We start from the raw sequence: 20,925 nt of genomic DNA, 5'->3' as shown, positions 1-20,925 counted from the left end.
GAGTTTGCACATTCTCTCCGTGTCTGTGGGGTTTCCTCTGGGTGCTCTGGTTTCCTCACACAGACCAAAGATGTGCACGTTATGTTAATTGGCCATGTTAAATTGCCTGTCATGTTGGGTACATTAGTCGGGGTAAATGTAGAGTAATAGCATTGGGGAATGTATCTTCGGAGGGTCAGTGTGAACTTGTTGGGCCAAGATGGTTTGTTGCCACACTGTAGGCATTCTACTCTATGAACTTCAAAAGAATAGAACCTGTAAGGAACTACGAATGTAAAAGTGGATTCTTTAGAGGACGTGTCAGGTGACATTATCATGGAGAATAAGGAAAGGGCAGAGAAATTAGATATTTTTTATATGCTTGCCTTCAAATTAGAGAAAATAATAAGCATATCAGGAATATAGAGATTCAAGCTCCTAATGAAAATGCAGAATTTAACCATTATTATAAAGGAAGAAGTACTGGAGATATTAATGATCTAAATTATCAAAAAGCCAACTAATCTCCTGGTTTGAGAGCCTGCAAGCTACACTTCTGAAAGTGGCTGCAGTTCTAATGGATGCATTTGTTATGTGTCTTTAGATTCTGAAATGACCTAACAGATTGGCACATCTGAATGTCGTACCACTGCTCAAGGGATGTAGGTGAGAGAAAACAAGGAACTAATGACAGTCTGATATCAGTCATTTGGAAAATGCTGGAATCCATTATTGAAAAAGCGGCAATAGACAACTTTTGAAAAAAATATATGATTAGACAGATTCAGCAGAGGAAAGCTGTATTTGACAAACCTTTTGGAATTCATTGAGTATGTAACTAGCAGGTAGGTGAAAGAAGAATTCATAGATGTAATATATTTAGATTTTTGAAAAACATTTGCCAAGCTTTCACCCAAAAGCTTATTGTACAGCAAAAGGGGTTTCTTGGAATATAAAAGATAATTTCCAGGTTGGCTAGCTGTTACGAGTGGTACAATCAGTGCAGGATTCTCTATGACTTACAAACCATACACATCACTTAAATGAAAGGACTGAATGTAAGGTTTGGTTAAATTGATAATAACACAACATCCAATGGGAAAGTTAAGCTACAAAGATTTAGTCAGTGTCTGCAAAGGGATACAGTTATGTTAAGTAAGTGGACATGAAAGTAACAGATGGATTAAAGTGATAGGGAATATAAAGCTATCCATTTTCTAGAAAAATGAAACAGAATATTATTGAAATAGTGAGAAACTATTAAACATTAGTGTGAGTGATTTGGGTGCCTTTGTACATAAAACACAGTAAATTAACATACAGGTGCAAATAAGGAGGCTGGTATTTATTGCAAGGGTGCTGAAATACAAGAATGTGGAAGTATTATTACAATTGTTAGAAGACTTGGTGAATTCACACATACTGAGATTATAAAACGTTCTATCGAAATGTGGGTTTGTGCTGAAATAACTCCACAGAGGTCAGTATCCCATTATCAAGTCAGCCTGTTTTACACGTGGAGAGACCTTGACATTGATGTTGATCCAGCTTCTTCAAAGCCAGTTCTCAGAGTGACCATAACCACTGGCACTCCTGTTCTTATCCATCTGCCAGCACTCCCAGATTAAAAGACCCAATTAGAGAACTCATATTCTCTGAGGTCCACCTGGTTGACCTTGTTACAATCACTACACTTACAGACTTGCTTCCTAACACACACGCCACCTCTTTCCTTCTGGCCTTTTCTTCAGTTACAGAGTAATCTTCTTAACCTCTTTGAAACGTTGCTGTACACTGACCTCTGAACTCTGTGCACTGAGCTATAAACTGCTCTTACTCATAGTAGTACGGATATAAAAATTTGACAGAGGCTTTAGAGGTTGGACTTGGTTGGATGTCTTTCTGCCCAGTATATTTTCCATCTCAAGACCAATAATTTCTAGCCAGACATTTGGAGCAGAATCCACCATGGTATTGACTGTAATGGGAGCTGGCGCTAGATCAGCTTGGAGGCATCTCAGCTGACACAAGTCATTATTATGTGACGACTGTTGTATTCTCGGTAAGGAATGGTTTCTCTAATAATAACAAAACCTCCTGGCTGGCTCAATGCTTCAGATTCTATTAATCATTGGAGCTGCTCAAGGATGCACACAGACTCTTTATTACCTTACTGCTTTCTCCAGTGAGACATTCCAATTCCATAGAACTGAAAATACAGTTTGAAAAACAATCAGTGGGCCTTCGGATAGTATTCAATGAAGAGTGTGAACTTGCTTGTCTTAAGGTTATAATAAATTATTTATCTCTAGCAGTACAGATGATACATGTAATATTTTTCTTTGAACATGATAGACAAAGAAAATAATTGTATGTGGAGCTGTTAAAGCTGGTTGCAAATATTTTTCACAGTTAACAGGAGTTTGTACATCCACGAGGGTTTTACGAACACATGCTCCAGTTGTTTCTAAGAGGTTGTGTGCATTTTTCAAGATGTAAGTAGATTATGGTTAGGAGGGTGATGTAATAATGTGTAATGACCATAAGTATGAAAGAAACAATTGGCTACCGTGATCAAACATAATTTTATTGAATATTAAGGTTGGGAGGGAAAAGAAGATTGAATCACTAGACAACGCTTTAAATTGAGTTCAGGTTGTCTTTGAAGAGATGGAATTAAAATTAATCATGCTAAACTGGGGAGAAGCAATAAATGGAGAAATCAATAGATGAACAATGGGAAATGTTATCAAGATGTAAAAATCAAGACTTTACATACCCCTGAAGAGCAATTAAACAACTTTAGTCACCAAAGGTGGTGAGGCCCAGCATATTGTGAAGATAATGTGGGGTAGGAGAGATATGAAGAACATTTAAAGAATTCTAAAATATGCAAAAAGGAAAAACTAGCATAAATTTATAAGTGATACATCAGATACCACTAAAGCTAAAAATATAATAAGATTCTGTGACAGTTCTAGCAAATACTCTGGTCTTGATCGAGGTGATGATGACTACACATCTCAATCAGTACTGCATGTACATCCCATCATTTTACCAGACCCTAGGTCTGCTCTCTCATTCAAGAGAGACAACTGATGGGGATTTAACCTGACAGCATCACACCATAGCTATGGGGAGAGAGTGAGAAGAGAATCCTTTATGGTCAACTCAGCCAGTGCAAGAATAAAACCATACTATTAGCATCCTACTGCTTCATGAATGAACCATCCAGCCAACTGAGCTAAACTATCATAAATAGGTGCTGCATGCAGTCACACACTGATTGTGATTTTTTTCTAATTGGCTCTTGATCAGTAGAAAGCTCATGTTTTAGCATGAGTCACAGCTAACATATAATTCTTAAAGATTCCTTGCATTAACTAAAGACAAAATTAATTAATAGTGCAACAGCAAGTGCAACATCTCCAAGCAAGTTTAGAAAAGGGATAAAACTACCAATAGACTAGCAGCTAGTGAGATGGCTCACAGGTTCTCTGCTATGGTGCACCGGTGGTGAAAAGGAGAAGAGAATGTTTCAGCAGGGGACCAGGAGGGACTTCAGGAATACAACACAAAAGGGATGCAAAGGACTTGCAAATAAGCACAGATGTCAATTCATGAAGTCAGCCCATGGACCTGACTGCACTCAAAAGAGCATTGAATGATCTCACATAGCTGGCTGAGATCATTGAATGTATCTACAATGTCACTCTCGCTGTAACTCAAATTTCACACACTGCTCAGTGCACTACCTCCATCATTCACTAAACAGTAACACTCACATGTGCATGAGGAGGTTCGAAGTGCATTGGCAGGGCTGCCACAGAGCTTATTGTTGCTGTCGAGAAGCATGGACTTGGTACAGGACTTCACAACAATCTTGCTGGGGAACTTTCGAACAGCTTCATGATAGAACTTGTGAACACAAGCAGCATCTGCTACTCAATGTCTCAACCAAGTGCTGCATTGAAAGTTCAGGCTATGGTCCCTAGATTCATATTTCAAGCCCAACACTTAGTTTAAAGTAGGGCCCACGTTCACAGGAGCTTGCTGGCGATCATAGCAGACAAGCAATTGGCCTTCCAATGGGGATTGTTGTGGATCTGTTAAGTAGCAGTAGCTCTCATTAGTTCTCACTATTCTCACTCAATCCATGGCCCTCTGGAATAGGCTTGCCACCAGAACAACAGCATTAGCTGTGCTACAAAGCCTGAGTCAAGTGTTAATCACCTCTGTTGATTAGGAGGCGTATGTACATTCAGTCAGAGTTTTCTGTTATCATCAAATGGCAGATCCACATTTTTTTATCTTCAGTCAAATGTTATCTTGCCTAACCTGGATCAACATCATGGAAACCCCATCCCTATCAGCATTATAGGTCGACCTATAGCAGATTATTCAAGAAGGCAGCTCACATTATCTCCTGAAGGTCAACTAGGGATGGACAATAAATATTGACCCAGGTGGTGATGCTCATATCTTGTGAATGAATAAAACAAAAATAAAACCACATTCTGTCACCAGAAACGACAGATCATCCAAGACATTATGTCCATATTGTATCAGCTGTCGTTTGTCATATTCACTCATCATGCTAATGCTTTCACTGATTCGCATTGGTTCCAAATACACAATCACTTTTATTTTAAAAAAATCTTTTCATTCGGTCCAAGTCCATTGATAGTCTCAGACTCAACATTCCTTACGATCCCATTTCCTCCCAGCTGTAACCCCCTCCACTTCTACAACAATTTCCACTGTCAAAAAAAAATTGTCTTCTCCAGTTCTGGCTACTTGTGCTTTACTCATTGACTTCCACCAGCCAAACCCACCCTCTTTGCCCTCCCACCAACCTCTTCATTTGTCTTCCCTCTCTCCCCTATTTCCTTTCCCTCCTCATCATCAGCAGCATTAGGCATCCCCTTAAAGCTAATCTCTTCAAATAATTTTTTTTTGGTCATCAACTAATTTCATCTTCACTGAATTGGCATCCATTTATTTACAAAATTCAGTTCCCCAAACATCCAAGAAGCTTGACACTAACTAGAATAAAGCTGTCTGCTTAATTAGATCCCCATTCCCCCACCTTCAGCATTCACTGCCATAACTGATGCACAGTGGCAGCATATAAAAGATGAATTGTAACAACCCATCCAGGCTCCTCTGACCACACCTTTTAGCCAACAACCTCAACCACTTAAGCAGCGACGATGGACTAGTGGCATTGTCACTAGACTGCTAATCTAGAGTTGGGAGTGTGGTGCTGGAAAAGCATAGCGGGTCAGGCAGCATCAGAGGAGCAGGAGAATCGACGTTTCCTGCATAAGCCCTTCACCAGGAATGAGGATAATCTAGAGATCTCGATAACGTTCCTGGGACCTGGGTTCAAATCATTCCATAGTAGATGGTGGAATTTGAATTCAACAAATATCAGCAATTAAGAATTGAATGGTGACCATAAATGCCTTGCTGATTGTCAGGGAAAAAAAAAATCTGGGTGCTTACGTGTGACTTCTTAATTGCCCTCATCCTGTGAATTAATTTCAAAAAACTTTGAAACGGACAGCAATACCTCCAAGTCATGTTGAGTTGGAGCTACGTTGCTGCTCTTTCATTATTGTCAGGCAAAATCCTGGTGTTCTTTTATTAATAACATTGTGAGTTTATCTACATCCAAATGACTTCAGTTCAAAAAGGCAGTTCACTTTCATCACTTCCTGGTCCATTAAAGTTGAGCAATAAATGTTCACCGAGCTACACTCCATGTATGAATAAAAAAGAAATGCCTTGGATTTTTTTCCCCAATGTTTAAGAAATGCAAGTTGCTTTCAATAGTAATGAGTCGTGAATATTTCAAATGTCTATATATATATATATGTGTGTGTGTGTGTGTGTGTTGGACTGTTTTAGCGACCTATTCTGTGAATGAATAAAAACCAATGCTTTTCGCAATAGAATGCAGTCTGAAATTTAATCAATATTTTCTTTTTCTCTTGTGTGCATGGATACTTGTGTAAATTTTTGAAAAGTTCATTCATGGAATATAAGCATCACTGGCTAAGTCAACATTAAATGCCTTGAGAAGGTGATAGTGAAATGCTTTCTTGACCTGCTGTAGAGTGACATCCACAGTACTGTCAGGGAGGGAGTCCTCATTGTACTCTCAAAGTCTGGAGCAGTGACATAGTTCCTCGCCAGCATAGTGCCTGGTTTGGTGGGTAATGTGCACACGGTGGTTTCCATGCATCTGCTGTCCTTGTCTTTCTAGGTGGTAGAGGTCACGGCTTTGGGGCGTACTGATGATTAGTGAGCATTAGTGAATTACTGTAGAGCATCTTGCAGGTAATATGCACTGCTACCACAGTGTGTCAGTGGCTAAGAAGTGTTGGATAGGATGCCTCTCAAGCAAGCTGCTTATCCTGGATGGCATTTGGCTTAAGTGTTGTGGGTGCCAGACTTTTCCAGGATTGTCACTGAGTTGGCATGGTAGTTGAAGGGGAAAGGGCGATGGATGGAAGTTATCATTGGCATAAGAGTATAAAGGACCATGGGAGATGGTCAGAGGGAATTAGACTGTATGAGATGGCATGCTTGGGCATATAAAATGTGTGGGTGAGTGAGTGCAAGAAGTGAATGCAGGAAAGATCTTTTAGATTCCTCACTTTTTCCAGAATGATGTTAACCCTTGGATCTGGGTGTTGAACACCATTGATGAAGATAAGTTGAGCTATGGGATTGTACAAAGGCATGCTTGTGTATAAGCTTATTGGAATTGCAGAGTTGTCAGGAGATTGTCCTAAAATAATATATAGAAAAAACACTTGAGAGTGCTTAGTTATGAAAAATAATCATTGGATTTGTGCTTCTTACCTCACTTCCAAAACTACCAATTTCATAACAGGATGCCTTTGACTACTTGAGGTAGACATTTATTTATACCTTCATTACAAATCATTTTTTAAAATCAGGTTATGAAAAGTTTGTTTTAATGAGGAATTTGTTCTGACAGAACAAACATCCAACACTGTGAAATTGTATCAATGAAAGCATGTACCTTTCCATAGTGATATAACCAATAGTTTCATGAATTTATTATTCTGTCCTGATTAATGTGCATACAGATAATGGATGCAATGGAAAAAGCAAAGCATGGCGGTGGGTGTTGAGTTAGCACTGAGTTGGCATAGGCACTGTAAAGCACCACAGGCTTGATTGTGGCATATGGGTATAAGGGATCTTGAAATATGGGCACAGGTTGGTAATTGGCTATGAGACAGTTTGGGGCATGGGAGGATAAACCTGGGCTGACATGTATAAATGAGGGGCCTTGAGGGCTGGTTGTAGGGGTAGTGGTTGGCATAGGAGGTACAATAGGACATGAGGTTTGGGCAGATGAGCAGATCTCAACATGTGTAAGCACTAATACTTCTGGAGGATCATACTTTTTTGCTGGATACTGCTAACATCTACAACCTCCTAGAACAAGTTTTCACTCCATATGGTCTAGGTGGGCATGGATTGACAGCTGTCATCAAGATGCCTGAGAATACAAGGCTGTGAGGCCATCTGATCTTTAACTGCCTTCTCTGCATCTTCCAATCCATCCCTCCCCACCATTTAATTTTATACCTCTCACTATCTCTTCCTCTTTTGAGCTTACTGCCTCTGTTTTGGATTAAGCAAAGACCTCAACCACCTGATTAATTCTATGTCAAAAATCCTTTTGCACTATCTAAGAACCAAGTACACTCTCCTGTTATCCAGGCCAATATTCCATCCTCACTATACCATCCTTTCAAAAAAAGGGATCTTCCGTATCATAGGTCTTTTATAAGACGTTGATGATTTGAAGTTGTTATGTTTACTGACAGTTGCACAATTGATGGTACCTAAATTTACTTACTACATTGGGATGAAATGCTGGCCTTGCTACTGATTCCAATAATGCGAAAGTGAATTTGAAGAACAGCTTTTTATACAGACAGGCTTCAGAAATTAAATTTATGCATGCGTTTATGTTAAACAGAATTTGATGAATTACAACCTTAAAATATTTGTTTCCAGATGCACCATTGAAACAAGTGTAGGCCATTCATCTCTTTGAGTCTGTTCCACCATTTAACAGGATCATAGTTGGTCTGTGGCCTAACTCCATGTACCACATACTGTCCATATTCCTTAATATCTTTGTTTAAGAAAAAAAATCTCAGATTTAAAATCAACAACAACGTTCAAACCATCCATATTTTCAATCTCTTATTGAGCTTTTGCCCTCAACCATTGGGGCGGGTTACTATTGCTGCATTTCAAACAGCAGTTCCAGTTGTTCTGTTAATATTGCTCTGCTTTTCTTGTAGTGGGAGATCTTACGGTGCTATGGGTAGTGCCCTACTGTTATGGACCAGGCCCAAACCCTCAAAACGTTTTCAAACAGGTAGCACAGACTGTAACTTTGCTATTTGTTTTAAGTAAGTGTATAGTGAAGATTCCTGGAGTGAATTAGTTGGACAGACTGCTGAGTTTCAAGCAAACAGAATATAGTCACAAAATTACAGAATGAAACACAACAAACTGAAAATAGAAGATCCAAATAATGTATCTTACCCGATCCCGACAGGTTGTCCCGACTTAATGATGCTGTTTCAAAATACTTGCAACAGTCCCAATAAACAGACCCCTTAGCCCGAAGACTAAAAATGACACAAAAAGCTTCCAGGTTACAAAGTCAGAAGGGCAGAAAGAGAGAGACTACTAGCAGCCTTTCTTCTCACACACTGCTGCTGAATTAACTCTAGTCTAAACAAAGGATAGCTGCACAGCTAGCTGGCCACTCCCCTTTGATTATACATTTTTTAAAGACATGAAAGCCTTTGGCCAGAGGCATTATCTGTTAGGGGTAAACAAAAAGGGCCCCAATAAACCTTTCAGACCCAGCCCAATTGGAGCCTGGCCAATTATCCCCTCTCTGAAAATCTCTCAAGGGTACAGTAACCTTGTAAAAGGACCAGCTTTGTGACATTACTTCCAGCCAGAAACTCTGGGTTCATGTCCTTCTCCAGGGTTCAATGTCTAGGACCAGTATGTTCATAATATGGCCAAAACTGATTGAATAACAGCTTGTAAATCCCTTGAATATACAGCAGATGTTAAGAGTGAGAATTGCTTAGTTAACTAAGAATAATGCATCGTACAGCTCATAGTCTCCGGTAACTTGCTTTAGGAAATGCTAGTCTTGGAAAGAGACAAAAGCACATCCTTTATTTGCCTCATGCATCACTAGACATGGGAAGTCCATTAAAGTCTAATAATATTGAAACTATGAAATTGACTCTTTTCTGCTAATAGTTTGGACTTCCCGATGTTAGTTACTTTAAACTGTATATTGGTTCTCTTGAGTATTTACAACCATAATGCATGCAGCTCTACACAAGTTTATAAAACCGAAGAATCTATAGATAGATGAATTTCATAATACCACCAGGTCATACAACCAGAAAAATGAGACAATATGATTAATGTCATGGGTGTCAACTGCAAGAGCCTACAATCCAGGGGTGGGAATTGACCATTCAGCTCCTTGAGCCAGCTCTACACTTCAGAAGGTCATGGTTTATCTGATTGTAATGTCAGATTTGCATTCCCACCCACCCCAACTAAACTTCCACCTCCTGTCTAATCAAGAATCTATATAACTTACCTTAAAAATGCTTGCACCCACTCTTTTAAGATTCTGATGTATGAGAAAATATGTTTATCCTTATGTTTTAAATGGGCAAATACTGATTTCTTAAACAGCAATCTCGTCGCACATGACTCTGCCATAAGAAGGATTATCCTCTCTACTTCTGCCCTGTCAACACCACACATACTCCAGCACAAGTGTATATTTTATTCCTCCATAAGCAATTATTTTCTTGTTTGATAATGAGTGCTAGAATTTCTGCAGAATGCACATGCTGAAATTTATGTCAAAAATCCACTTAGCTTTTAAATGAATATATTACCTGCCTGCCTGTCACCAATATACACATATTAAAGACATTATGGACTTATAGCATGGAGCAAGTAATAAAACGTCGATCAAAAGCAATTAATTCTAATTGTTGGAAAACAAATTGCATCCAAATCTCTGCTAATGAAGGTTTTTAAGAACAAAATTTAATTTTCCATGAAGTCTTTTAGCTATGAAGGCTCAGGAGTACTATGTTCAATACACAGTATAACAATGCAGTTAGGTTTTCTTATGCATTTGAGGTTATTATAAGTCTGTAAGTTATCTCACTGAGCTTGGAGGTTTGTTTTCAGATGTTTCATCACCATACTAGGTAACATCATCAGTGAGAGTCTCTGTTAAAGCGCTGGTGGTATGATCCACCTCTCTATTTATAGGTCTTGGTTTCTTAAGGTGGGTGATGTCATTTCTGGTTCTTTTTTCTCAATGGGAGGTAGATAGGATCTAAATCGATGTGTTTATTGATGGAGTTCTGCTTTGAATGCCATGCCTCTAAGAATTCTCATGCATGCCTTTATTTCCCCTGTCCTAGGGTGTGTGTGTTGTCCCAGTCAAAGTGGTGTCTTTCTTTGTCTGTATGTATGGAAACTAGCGAGAATGGGTCATATCTTTTGGTGGCCAGTTGATGTTCATATATCCTGTTGTCAAGTTGCTTGCTAGTTTGTCTGATGTAGTGTTATTACAGTTCTTGCATGGTATCTTGTAAAAAATGTTAGTTTTGCTGGTGGTATCTAATGGATCCTTTAGGTTCATTAGTCGCTGTTTAAGTTTGTTGGTAGGTTTGTGGGCTACCATGATGCCAAGAGGTCTGAGTAGTCTGGACGTCATTTCTGATATGTCTTTAATGTAAGGTAATGTGGCTATAGTTTTTCGTTGCATTGTGTCTGCTTGTTTGGGTTTGTTTCTGAGGAATTGGCAAATTCACACAAAAGGAGCTGCACCTAAACATTATTTCAATGAACTACATTACACTGCAGCACCAAAGAACTACAAAAAGCAGAAGAAAAAATCTATACAATGTTTTCAAGAAAAATGGGTGCCCAATAAACACAATCCGCTGATTCCTCAGAAACAAACCCAAACATATCAATAAAGAAATATGTCAGAAATGATTTCCAGACCACACAGACCCCTTAACATCATGGTAGCCCACAAACCTACCATCACAGTTAAACAGCAACCAATGAATGAAAAGGATCCATTAAATGCTATCAACAAAACTAACACCATTGACAAGATACCATGCAACAACCGTAAAAAAAACACTACATCAGACAAACTAACAGGACACTTGCCACCAGGATACATGAACACCAATTGGCCACCAAACGACACGACCCGCTCTCACTAGTTTCCATACATACAGGCAAAGAAGAACACCACTTTGACTGGGACACATCCTAGGAGAGGCAAAATAAAGACACACACGAGAATTCTTAGAGGCATAGCATTCTAACCAGAACTCCATCAATAAACACATTGATTTAGATCCCATCTACCTTCCCTTGAAAAAAAAGAACCAGAAATGACATCACCCACCTTAAGAAACCAAAACCTATAAATAAAGAGGCGGGATATACCACCAGCACTTCAGCAGAAACTCTCACTGATGATGTTACCTAGTATGGTGATGAAACATCTGAAAACAAACCTTCCAGCTCAACGAGCTAACTTACATACTGAGTTACAAATCTTCTCAAAAATTGAAGTTGTTATGCCAATCAGATGTGCTGATTTTTGGAATGGATTACAATGTCTATGTTTTGAAATATGGATAGCTGGGTGCAATAAAATGTAGATATAACTGCTAATTATCTGTTTCCTTCTTAAATTATTTCATTTCTTGAATATGTTTTGGGCCATTCTCTCTGCTTGTAATGGAGTTTAATAAAATTCCACTCACTTAATTATAACAAATAACCTATGCAAAACAAAATTAAAGGGTGGAATTTTCTGTGACAGTATTCAGAAAGTTGTACACAAATTAGAATAATGACCTAAGTTTGTATAGCCCCTATCATGTGATGTAACATTCCCAAAATGCTGCACAGGAACATTACAAACATAAATGCTGATGTTGGGATTTGCTCAAACAGGTAGGTTTTATTGGTTCCTTTAGGAGAGGAATATGCAGTAGAAATGGAGAAAGGATTTGAGAAGAAAATTCAGAGCTTAATGCCTTAGACAATCTGAAGCACAGCTACTAATAGTGAAACAAAATTGTGTTGCTCAAGGTGTCAAATCTAGGTGAACACAGATTTAGTCCAGCAATTAAGCTGTTACAGAAACACATAAACTTATGAAGGGAATAGGTAAGATAAAAGCAGGGAGGTTGTCTCCACTGGCGGGAGAAACTAGAACTAGGAGACATAGCCTCAAAATAAGGGGGAGCAGATTTAGGACTGAGTTGAGGAGGACCTTCCTCACCCAAAGGGTTGTGAATCTGTGGAATTCCCTGCCCACTGAAGCAGTTGAGGCTACCTTGTTGAAAGTTTTTAAAGTGAAGATGGATAGGTTCTTGATCAGTAAAGGAGCTAAGGGTGATGGTGAGCGGGTGGATAAGTGGAGCTGAGTCCATGAAAAGATCAGCCATGATCGTATTGAATGGTGGAGCAGGCTCAGAGGGCCAGATGGCCTACTCCTGCTCCTAGTTCTTATGTTCTCATGTTTTTATTAAGTTGAGGTGCATTCAGTCAACAACAACTAACAAATAGGTCTGACAGATTCAAGAAATGTGAGGTTGTATAACCATTTGTGGCCAAGTTTGCACAACTGTTTTTTTAATAGATTAATCCCTTCATGCCCCTATTACATTAGTCTCTTGGTGTGAATATACAAAATGTTCTACTTCAACATCTATTGGTGGTGCTAAGACTCACCTGCTATTCCTGCCATTGAAACAGAAAATGCTGGAAATATTGAACAGGTGTGATAGCTTCTGTGGAGAAAGAACCAATTAATATCTCAAGTCATGACCGTTCATCAGAACAAATTCTAATTAGAAATGTAATAGTTTTAAGGATATGAATGACGAAAAATGAGAGAATGGCCTATGACAGAGCAGAAAACAGAGATTTATTGAGAATAGTCAAAGGGAGATTAAAGTTGAAAACTAGAGAAAATAATTACACAAATATGAGGGGACTGGGGTTGGAGACTTTGGTAAATTTGTTACACAAGCCAGAACATCTCCAGGATGCACACACTAAACATCCCCATCACCCTGTGGCCAAACATTTTAACTTCCCCTCCCATTCCCAAGGACATGCTGCAGGTCCTGGGCCTCCTCCATTGCCAAACCCAAACCACCCACTACCTGGATGAAGAATGCCTCAGGTTCTGCCTTGGGGCACTCCAACCATAAGGGATCAATGTGGATTTCACCAGTTTCCTCATTTCCCCTCCCCCCACCTTCCAACTTCGCACTGCGCTCTTGAACTGTCCTACCTGCCCATCTTCCTTCCCACCTACCTGCTCCAACTCCTCTCTGACCAATCACTTTCACCACCACCTTCATCTACCTATCACACTCTCAGCTACCTTCCCCCAGCCCCACCCTCCACCCATTTATCTCTCAGCCCATAAGCCTCATTCCTGATAAAGGGCTTTAGCCCAAAACGTTGATTCTCCTGCTCCTCAGATGCTGCTTGACCTGCTATGCTTTTTCAGCACCACAATTTCGACTCTGATCTCTAGCATCTGCAGTTCTCACTTTCTCCTGGGATAAATTTGGTATCAGAGATTCAGTTATGATTTTTTTTACTCATTTGTAGGATTTGGGTATCACTGACTGGCCAGTATTGATAGCCCATCCCTATTTGCCCTTAAGAAGGTGGTGGTGAGCTGCCTTCTTGAATCGCTGCAGTCTGCTTGCTGTGGGTTGACCCACAATGCCGGTAGGGAGGGAATTCCAGGACTTTGACCCAATGACAGTGAAGGAACAGCGGTATATTTTGAGGGTGGTAAGTGGTTTGGAGGGGAACTTGGAGGTGGTGGTCTTTCCAAGTACCTGCTGCCCTTGTCCTTCTAGGTGGAAGTGATTGTGGATTTGGAAAGTGCTGTCTAAGGATCTTTGGTGAATTTCTGCAGAGCATCTTGTAGATAGTATACACTACTGCTACTGAGTGATGGTGGTGGCGGGATTGAATATTTATAGATGTGGTGCCAATGAAGCGGGTTGCTTTGTCCTGGAAGGTGTCAAGCTTCTTGAGTGTTGTTGGAGCTGCATCCATCCAGGCAAGTGTGGAGTATTTCATCACACTCCTGACATGTGCCTTGTAGATGGTGGATATACTTTGGGGTGTCAGGACAAGTTACCCACCACTGTATCCCTAGCCTCTGACCTGGTCTTGTAGCCAATGTGTTTGTGTGGTGAGTCCAGTTGAGTTTCTGGTCAATAGTAACCCCAAGGATGTTGGCAGTGGATGATTCAGTGATGGTAATACTGTTGAATGTCAAGGGGCGGTAGTTAGCTTGTCTCTTACTGGTGATGGTGATTTTCTAGCATTTGTGTGGTGTAAATGTTACTTGTCACTTGTCAGCTCAGTCTGGATGTTGTCCAGATCTTGTTGCATTTGAGCACGGACTGCTTCAGTGTCTGAGGAGTCGCAAATGGTGCTGAACACTGTGCAATCATCAACAAACATCCCACTTCTGGCCTTATGACCCCATTGCTTAACTCAATGCCATGTACAGAAACTGTAACATACTCAATCGATAGTCACCATGTTGCTTCTTAAGTTTGCATTAAGCTTAACTAGTACAGTGCAAATATGTCAAGGACAGTGATGTCAGTTTGAGAGTAAGATGGAGCATTAAAATGGGAACTTGGGGATTGAGGAAATGCATTCTGTAAAGCAATCATCCAATATGTGTTTGGCCTCCACAATGTAGAGGAGAGTGCATTGTGAATGGTGAATCTTTTATGTGACAAACATGGAAGAATGCTAGAGAAACTTAGTAAGTGTGGTACCATTGATGGAGAGAGACACATATAAAGCATTTCAAGTCACAGTATGATTCTTCTTCAGAACTGAAATGTGTCAAAATTTATTTAATATTTGTTTGCTAGCAGCATGATTGGAGCAAGGGCACTTAGACAGGAAAGACAGAGGAGGTGAATATTATTTATATGGAAAGCAGCTGAGCAGAGGGATTTTGCTGTCCTCGTATATGAATCTCAGAAAAAAGGTAGCACCCAAGTGGAAAATAAAGAAGGTAAAGTGAATGTCAGGTTTTTTTTAAAAGAATGTAGAGTAGAAAAGTATAGAGGACTTGTTAAAATGTATAAGACACAAGTCAAATCACAGCAGGAATACTCCAAATAGTTTTAGATCCCTGACGTAAGGAAATATTGTGATGACGCTACTTCTGTCGTCCTTGGATTTTTCCAAAGGGGTTGTAAAAGGCAGAGGTTCCTAGTTGTCTGAGCTTAGGCCATTTGATTATGGCTAACAGATACTGCCTAAGGCAACAATCAGGTAAAAAGGTTTTTTGTTCTTTTTAAGACACCTGTACAATGAAAAGGGAGTGGCCAGTTCTCCCATTTCAAGGGTATTTCTAGTTTGGTTTAATTTTAGCTGGGGACCCAGAGAAACTGCTGGGGACAGAGAAGCAGCTATAGTGAAAATAGACTCCATGCTTCAGCAAATGATCCCTGGCTGATCCTCTCTCTCTCTCTGATGTTTCTCCTGTAAGAGCATGTGTTTGAATTTACCTTTTATTGCCAAGGGGTGTGTTAATGGGATGTTGCAGGGAATCAGAACAGCTCCCTTGTTCAGTTGCGATCATGGTTGGGTTTCTAAACCATTGTTACTCTAAATTCGGTTTTCTTTTGTTTGTGTTTTCTTCGGTGGTGTGTAAAAAAATTCTGTTTTACTTGAAGCCAAGTGGTTTGACCAGCTGCATCACTCCTATGATATCCACCTTACATCTGCCTGAAACAACTAGAAAAGTTAAAATCTGGGCTATCATCTTAAAATGCTTTGAGGGGATCTGACCTGGTCCATAACAAAATGTATTGCATTAGAGGCAGTCCAGACAAGATTCACTAGACTAATGGCAGGTATGGAAGGTCAGTCACATAAGGAAAGGTTGAGTAGATTGGGCCTGTACTCATGGGAATATAGAATGAGTCGCAACCTTATTGAAATAGAGCAGAGAGAGAAAGGTTGTTTCCTCTTGTGGAAGAGTCAACGACCACAGTATGTAAACTCATAATAAGGGTTTTTTAGATTAGATTAGATTCCCTACAGTATGGAAACAGACCATTCAGCCCAAGTCAACATTGACTCTCCAAAGAGTAACCCATCCAGACACATTTTCCTCTGACAATGCACCTAACACTATGGGCAATTTAGCATGACCAATTCATCTGACCTGCACATCTGTGGACTGTGGGAGGAAACAGAGCACCCCGAAAGAAACCCATGCATACACAGGGAAAATGTGCAAACTCCACACAGACAGTCACCCAAGGATAGAATCAAAACAGGACTCCTCAGACACTGAAGCAGTCCGTGCTCAAATGCAAGAAGACCTGGACAACATCCTGGCATTGTGAAGCAGCAGTGCTAACCATTGAACCACCATGACACCCATGGGTTGGACGTGTAAGACAGAGTTAAGGAGGAATTTTTTCTCTTAGAGGTTAGTGAATCTGTGAAATTCTTTACCATAAGACCATAAGACCATAAGACCATAAGACATAGGATTGGAAGTAAGGCCATTCGGTCCATCGAGTCCACTCCGCTATTCAATCATGGCTGATGGGCATTTCAACTCCACTTACCTGCATTCTCCCCATAGCCCTTTATTCCTTGTGACATCAAGCAGAGGGCTGCTGATATTGCGCCATTAAATACATTCAAGGCTGAGATAGGCTGATTCTTAGTCAGTAAAAGTGAGTTAAGATGAAAAGGCAGGAATATGGAGGGAAGGTTTTCAGATCAGCTATGATCTCATCGAATGGCAGTGTATTGGTTGAATGACCTACCTCTCTGCCCATGTGCCTTGTGGTCTTATTGTGAATCATGAGGTGGATAATGATGGACTTCAAGAGAATCTATGAACGTTGATGAAATAGGTGGGCAAGTAGTAGATGATACTCAATGCCAAGAAGTATGAAGTGATGAATATTGGTGAGCAATTAGGAAAATTATAAAAAAAGACATGATTCAAAATAGATGCAGGAACAGAGGAGTCTGGGTGTACAGATGCACAAGGCATTAAAGGTGGCAAAGAAGGTTGAGTAAGCAGTTAATTGAGCATAAAGTATCCTGGACTTAGTAATTAGAAGCATAAAGTGCAAAAGCAAGAAAACTATGATAAATCATTATAAAGTTCTAGTTCAGCTTCAACTGTAGTACAGTGTTAGATGGAATTCAGGGTAATACATTTTAAGAAGGTTGTGAAACTATTGAGATGGTGCACATAAACTTAGAAGAATGTTCTTGGGGAAGAGAGAAATCAGATATACGGATAGTTTGGCAGAGCTGAGTCTGTTATCCTTAAATAGGAGGTTAAAAAGAAATTTAACAGAGAGATTCAAAATCACAAGAGGTTTGGGTTGGGTAGGGTAGATGGGGTGAAACTTTTCACATTAGCAGGATGTTGTGTTAAGCTAATTGATGAAAAAACAGAGGAAAGATGAAGAAAAATGATTTTACACTGAGAGTGGACAAGACATGTAATGCAATGCCTGAGACTGTGGTAGTGCAGATTTAATTATGGCTTTCAAAAGGTAATAGGATAATTATCTGAAGAGAAAAAAATTTCAGGTCTATTGTGGAACTTGGGGAACTGCAAATGTCTACATTTCTGAGCTGGTACAGACCCAACAGATTAAATCCTGTCATGCTGTGCTGTAACCATTCTGTGCTTCTATAGCTCACTTCAAGCTCTGTATCCTCTCTCCAACTCTGGGCAGAAGGAAATGAGGAAATGTTAGTACCTTATTTGGTTTCTATCACCTACTTAATGATTCTTGATGACGTCTGGGAAATCCATGTTTAGTAAACATCAACAGTGAAACCCAATTTAAAGCAAAAACTTATAGAATCAGAATTATATGAATGAAACAGCACATCTACATTTTGTGCCCTTGTCCTAGACTCTCCACCAGCAGAAGCTATTTCACTTTATTGACCTTTCAACTTATTTCAAAATGTAACCAACGTCAGTAAAATAACCAACAATAGAACACATGTCTAGGTATCATTCCTTATAATCTAAGCATTAAGACTCTGTTAACATTGTGTTAAATTTCCAAAGAACTCCTTCCAAGGAAAAAAATGCTTACACATATGGTGCAAGAATTTTAAACAGTTCTCCCAATGAGGTCAGATCAATGTTTTTTCTGGACATATCATCGAACCATTATCCCCTTTCATTCGAACTCTTTAGTTATGAAGGTTGCCTTTCTGTTAAAGTTTAGAATTATTTTTGCATCTCGAGACAACATTTTAGTGACATTTGGACCCCTAAATCTCTTTGGTTGTCTCTTGTCCATAACTTCTCACAATTTAAATAATACTTATCTCTATCCCTTCTTCAAATAAAATGGGTGTACTGCATCTTCCTGTATTGAACTCCACATTGCACATTTTTGCAACTTGCTTAATCACTCAATCTCAGTTCATAATTTTATAGTCCTGTTTACATGACTCATTATGCCGAACCTTAGGAATGTTGACAAAAATGAATATATGGCTCTCCATTCTTATCAAAGTCATGAATAAATTACAATTGAGATAACTAATTCCAATCCTTGTGGGATATCATGTATCATCTTATTCCAATTAAATTAAATAGCTGCTGTGCTTATTCTCTGCCTTCTGTCTCCTCATAAACAAACTAACGTGGTCAATAGCAGAAAGTTAATTTTAAGTTAAAATTAATTTTAGCCACAACTTTTGCATGTGGATGTTGTTGAAAACCTTCTGTAAATCTGTGGATTAGATCTTAACTCTTCAAAACACCTTTCACCTTGAGGCAAAAGTTAGACACTTAGATGAAGACTGTGCTCATTTGACTTTTTTAACTACGTTTTATTTCTGCAAGACAAGATTTCTTTACTGATTATTTATTTTACCACACAACTGCAACGTACAAATGCCTGAAAAAAAATTAATCTTTATCACATTCTTTGAATGTCATTTTTTCGGAATAAGTCACAAAATATGTAACGACTTATGTTCACTGATTGTTCTCTATAGGATTGTAACCACTAGAGGGTGATGTTAAGCAAACGTTTTTTCTGGGAAACTTTTCATTTATCTCGTACACGAGCCGCAAATTGTTTGATCGCCTGATTCTTATTCAATTTCGAAAATGTATTTAATGCCTTTGTAGTACCCACATTCTTGTTTCCCTACACCTTTGTGATAATTGACTGTTGAATTCAGTTTTAACCGGAACCCTGTTTGAATCAAAATATTCAAAAATGAAAATTCTCTTCGTTCTTCAGCCTACAGCGACTTCGTCGTTTCTCAATGATCAGTACGTTAGGAGCAAAGTTATTTGGTAGACTATGTACTATACATCCTCTTTCTGGATGTTAGTTGTCCTATGTTTATTGTTGACCTCATAACCATAATAACACTGACGGTAAACTCAACACTGGCATTATCAGTAGTTTCGAAACTGGACTGACGATCCTAATGTCTCTTCACGGTGAATGCAGTGACAAAGTTCCAAGATTTCAAGATATTTGAAAATAGCTTCAGTACTGTGCATAAAACGCTTCTAGAATATTGAACTGTTGCGCGACTGATTCACCCTGACTCCCCTTACCAATTGTTTTAATTTACGACTCATTGGTTTGTATAAATAACGCATTTTCTGCTGTTTTCCTCCCTGAAATAGACAGCGGCGCTCTGTTTCTCCGGGGTCTCTGGCACATCAAGGTCTTTAGTGTTCTATTTCTTTCAGTTACCTGACGCTTTGCGAGTGAGTGCTGTAAACCCCCAAGTTTTTTTAAAATGTTACAAGTACAGCTATTGAACGTGAGAGAGAGAGAGAGCAGAACGTGTGTAGCAAATTATAATGCAGGCAGCTGAACGTCTGAGGTAGGAAAGCAATGAATTTATTAAAAAAGAATTATACTCCGCGGTATCTTTGTTCCATTACCCCACCTCGATTTAACTGACAAATTGGTGTTTTTCTTTCCTATTCTTCCAACTAAAAGATAATACATCTATTATCTGTGGGCTGTACTCCATTAGTCAATTATTTTCCATTCAGTGAATTTATTAATATCTTTCTGTAATTTATCACAGCAATCTTCAGTATTGATCATCAAATCCGTCTCCAGTAGCCCAGTTTGATGTTATCTGCAAATTCAGAACTCATAGCGTCATAGAGATATATAGCATGGAAATAGACCTTTCAGTACAAATCGTCCATGCCAACCAAATATCCTATATCAATCCAGTCCGATTTGCAAGCTTTGGCCCATATCCCTCCAAACACTTCCTATTCATATACTCATCCAAATGCCTTTTAAATGTTGCAATTGTACCAGCCTCCACCACTTCCTCTGGCAGCTCATTCCATACACGTATCACCCTCTGCGTGAAAAGATTGCCCCTTAGGTCCCATTTATATCTTTCCCCTCTTACCTTAAACCTATGCCCTCTAGCTATGGACTTCCCCACCCCTGGGTAAAGACTTTGCCTATTTAGTTCTGGATTAGTGGTGCTGGAAGAGCACAGCAGATCAGGCAGCATCCAAGGAGCAGCGAAATCGACGTTTCGGGCAAAAGCCCTTCATCAGGAATCAATTTGTCTATTTACCCTATCCATGCCCCTCATAAATTTAAAAACCTCTATGAGGTTAAAAAACCCGTCAGCCTCCGAAGCTCCAAGGAAAACAGCCCCACCCTATTCAACCTCTCGGGATAGTTCAAATCCTTCAACCCTGACAACATCCTT

The sequence above is a fragment of the Chiloscyllium plagiosum genome, chromosome 6 (assembly GCF_004010195.1).
Source record: "Chiloscyllium plagiosum isolate BGI_BamShark_2017 chromosome 6, ASM401019v2, whole genome shotgun sequence".
In the NCBI taxonomy this organism is placed as follows: Eukaryota; Metazoa; Chordata; class Chondrichthyes; order Orectolobiformes; family Hemiscylliidae; genus Chiloscyllium; species Chiloscyllium plagiosum.
The sequence above is the reverse complement of the archived record's forward strand: the minus strand, read 5'-3'. Positions refer to the sequence as shown.